Source organism: Onychomys torridus, chromosome 7 (assembly GCF_903995425.1).
Source record: "Onychomys torridus chromosome 7, mOncTor1.1, whole genome shotgun sequence".
Lineage (NCBI taxonomy): Eukaryota > Metazoa > Chordata > Mammalia > Rodentia > Cricetidae > Onychomys > Onychomys torridus.
In genome coordinates, this window is record NC_050449.1 from 60,533,323 (window position 1) to 60,537,588 (window position 4,266).

The 4,266-nt window shown below is 42.6% G+C and overlaps 1 pseudogene; it reads right to left on the bottom strand.

Annotated features, from left to right (window-relative positions):
- Positions 1-2,488: 2,488 nt before the first annotated feature.
- On the bottom strand, positions 2,489-2,588 carry LOC118588097 (annotated as a pseudogene).
- Positions 2,589-4,266: the final 1,678 nt, after the last annotated feature.

Consider the following 4,266-nt stretch of genomic DNA (forward strand, 5'->3'; position numbering starts at 1 on the left):
TATAGTTAAAAAACGCCCTCCTTCCCCTCTCGCGTGGGGGGATAAAATAAATGTTAATAATTCATTTTCTATTCTAAGATGGTCTTTGAATTTGCAGCTCAGGATGTGCCTGGTGTGATGGGCTCAGGCCCCTCCCTTCCCACTTTGCACCCACCTCCTGTCTGCAATTCTACTTTGATTCTCTGAAAATAGAAGACAGATGTTTGCCGTCCTGAGTGCAGAGTTCTCCTTCTGGAATGTTCCTTTTTTTTTCCCCTCAATGCTGCTTTCTTCCAGATATTATACCCTATTGCAGCCCTCAGCCCCGGGGTACAGTTTCCCTTAACTTTTGGGCTTTGACTTTGAAATCTATCTGTCAATAATTTGTGAGTTCCTGCCCAGCTGAGGCTTAGTTTCAGTGACTGACACATGGTAAACTTCAACAATATTATTGAAAAGTCTGTGTGAGGGTTATCGGGGATGGCTTGGCACAGCTCGAAGACCCAAGTTCAATTCTCAGCACTCGAATGATCTGGGCTAGATAGTGTGTGCTAGTGTGAGAAATGAGTTTTTTGTTTTGTTTGTCAAAGGTAATCCAGGGTAGCTTTGAACTCACAGAGATCCAGACAGATCTCTGCCTTCCGAGTGCTAGGATTAAAGGTGTGTACCACCACTATCTGGCCTCTATGTTTAGTCTAGTGGCTTGTTCTATTCTCTGATCTTCAGGCATATTTTATTAGGGCACACAATATATCACCACACCTGCCACCAAGCCTACCAAATCTGGCAACCACGACTTCTGAACTGACATGGTCAGAGGAGAGAACTTACTCCTTCAAGTTGTCCTTTGACCTCTACCCACTTCTGGAAACATTCTGAAAGTCCTACCATCTGTGAGTCACTATGTCAACAAAGGTTCTCTCACTGACCAAACTCTAGCCAGGCTCCTCTCAGTCTTCTGCTTTACCAGGCCTCAGTCTTGGCCCTCAAACACTTGAACAAACACACATTTTCTCACAGCTCAAGGCTGAATTGCTGAAATGACCATGTTTTTCTTCAAAATACCTGGCTGAGCCGGGTGGTGGTGGCACACTCCTTTAATCCCAGCACTTGGGAGGCAGAGGCAGGCAGATCTCTGCAAGTTGGAGGCCAGCCTGGGCTACAGAATGAGTTCTAGGAAAGGCGCAAAGCTACACAGAGAAACCCTGTCTTGAAAAACCAAACCAACCAAACAAACACCTGGCTGAGAAAACTCAGAGTTTCCAAAAAGGGTTATATTGTTTGTTCCAGGCACCACCTGAAATAGAATCCCTGTCTCCCTGTCTCCCAGTGGCGTAAGTGCCAGTTAACAAACTGGATAGAATTCACATGGAGCAAAGTTCCTCTGCTTTTAATGACTTTCCACGCTCCAGACTCAGCTCAAGCCATCACCACCCACTCTCTCTTCTCCCACCCCATTACCTCTGCCCACATCCTATAGAGCGCAGCTCATTCTCTACCCTTGGCAGCAATAGAATACAGTCTATCTTGGTGCCTTAACTGGTGTCCAGCTGTGTCTGTCTTTTTCACACACACCCATCCAATCGGTCCTGTTGAAAATTGGCCCCTTCAAAACAAGGTCTTTTTGTGTGCATTCACTCTGTGGTTTATGGAGCTGTGCATTTAAGGTTTGTGCAATTTTCCTGTCTGCATTGTAATCTTTAATGTAAAAGCTGATAACAAAATAAAATCCTGGAAAATCCTGATGGATAATTTAGGAGCTGTAAGCAGAAAAGGCTAAATACCCTGACATGTGGCAGCAAACCCACAAACAGGCATGAAGACTGGGAACACAGAGGAACAGAAATTTGGTGCGATTACAGGTGCTTATGTTACAGACCTTTTAAAAGACTCTATCTGTGGGCTGGGGTGATCAATTGGTGAGTGCTTCCCTAGTGTGCTGGGCTCCATCCCAAGCACCACATAAACTAGGTGTGGTGGCACATGCCTAGAATTCCAGCACTTGGAAGGTAGAGGCTGGCGGATCAGAAGTTTGCATTTTCTAGATCTCCACCTATGAAGTCGTGGGTCACATCCTTTTTAAAGCTTCCTTTCTTTCACCCAGTGTGATTATTCTGGAGTCAGTGCATCCCAGCACATGGACACAGCTCACTCTTTTTTATTATTATTTATCTATGTTCTTATACAAAAAGATAAAACTTGAAATTGTTCTAGATATTCCTTCCTGTTCTGTTGCTGGGGTGCAACTGTTCTTTCACTTGGGGGAAAAACTGCACTCATACCAGTTTGTTTGAGGACCCGGTGCAAGATTCAAGCAGCGAAACTCCAACTTAGCAGATCCAATTCCAAGCTTAAGGAAAAAGGAGCAAAGATCCACTGCAAATGAATGGACTCTGATACAATCAATGCTCTTTCCAAAATGTTTGCATTCTGCAACTGTAGTTACATGACCATTTTAGGTGTCTCTCTCTGTGTATGTGTATTATATATATCAGCACACTTTTCAAAAACAAATATGGAACACTTCATGAATTTGAGTTTGCACAGGGGCCATGCTAATCTTCTCTGTATTGTTCCTGTTTTAGTATACATGCTGCCAAAGTGAGCATGGCTTGCTGTTTTTCAACAAGAAGTAGTATTGCATGTATGGTTATAACACAGTTCACTTATGCACTTACTAGTGGACTGGGTTATTCTAGTTTTAACCATTGCACACGAAGTTGCTACAAACACTAACAATTTCTTGTCGAAATGCAGGTTTTCGTTTCTCTTAGAAATTACAGCTGAAAGTGGAATTGCAGAGTCATTTCCTAACTCTGTATTTACTGGTGCTCCAAAGGGCGGCATTTCTCCTGCCCACCAGCATGGCCTCACAGTTACGATTCCTCCCTTAGCTGCCAACATTGGCTTCCTGTTGACAGCCACCCCAGCAGGTAGGAACTGAATCTCACCGAGGTTCTGCTTTGCATTTCCTCTGAGAGCTGCTGCTGCTAAGTTCAGTGACTATTTACACATCTTTTCCTTAGTTATAAGTGCTCTCTTTATAAATTAAGATATACGTTATGTACAGCAATGTAGTTTACACATTAAATAAAACTACAGTAAAATGATTTGATACAGTTTCAACAGAAGAAAAAGGGAGGGGGACTGAGATTAGAAAAACCCCTCCCCCAAAATAAAAAATTACTTTTTCTAAGTGGGTCAATGCAAAAATATATTCAGTGGTTAGTCTTGTCTAACTCTTATTTCACTGAGGGTCAATAGAATTATAAAAGAATTGGTGCACACCTTTAATCCCAGCACTCAGGAGGCAAAGGCAGGTGGATCTCAGTAAGTTCAAGACCAGCCTGGTCTACAGAGTGAGTTCCAGGACAGTCAGGATCACACAGAGAAACCCTGTCTTAAAAAAAAAAAATGACAAAAAGAACCATTATGGATTCAACTTTCTGGATATTGAAAGTAGCATATACATCTTTTGTGAAGCAATATCCATTCAAGTCTCTTCCTCTTATTTTGTTCATTTTGTAGAACAATTATTTTATTTTATGTGTACGTGTGTACCTAAGTGTATGGGGGCCAGTAGTGGGCATCAAATCCCCTAGAACCGGAGATACAGGTAATTATGCTGCTCTTGTTGGGGGAACCAAGCCCTGGGTCCTCTGCAAGAACAGTAAGTTTTCTTAACCACCGAGCCATCTCTCCAGCCCCTTTGATTTTGTTTTGTTTGTTTATTGCTTTATTTATTTATTTATTGAGATAGGCTCATGTTTTACAGCTCAGGTGGGCCTGGAATTCACTAAGTACCCCAGCTTGTTCTCAAATTCCTGATCCTCTTGCCTTAGCACCACAAGCAATTTGACTACAGGTGTGCACCATCACGGCTGGATCCTCCACCTATCTATTTTATATTTTAAATATTAATTTCATTTTCCTTCGTATGTGTTTTACCTGTATGTATGGATATGTACCATGCGTGTGCCTAGTTAGAAGAGGGGGTCACATTCCTTGGAACTGGAGTTACAGATAGTTGTGAACCACCATGTGGATCCTGGGAATTGAACCCAGGTCCTCTGCAAGAGCAGCCAGTGCTATGAACCACTAAGCCATCACTCCATCCCCATCTGCCCATTTCTGTAACAGTCTTGAATGACAAAATGAAGAAGTGACTAGTGGGTTGCAATTAGGTTAGGGACTGGGGTAGGAGAAGGCGAGAAGGGTGAAGAATAATTTATCTAACTATTCCTTTCAATAAAACTCAGGAGTCAGATGTTGAAGTGAGAACCTGAT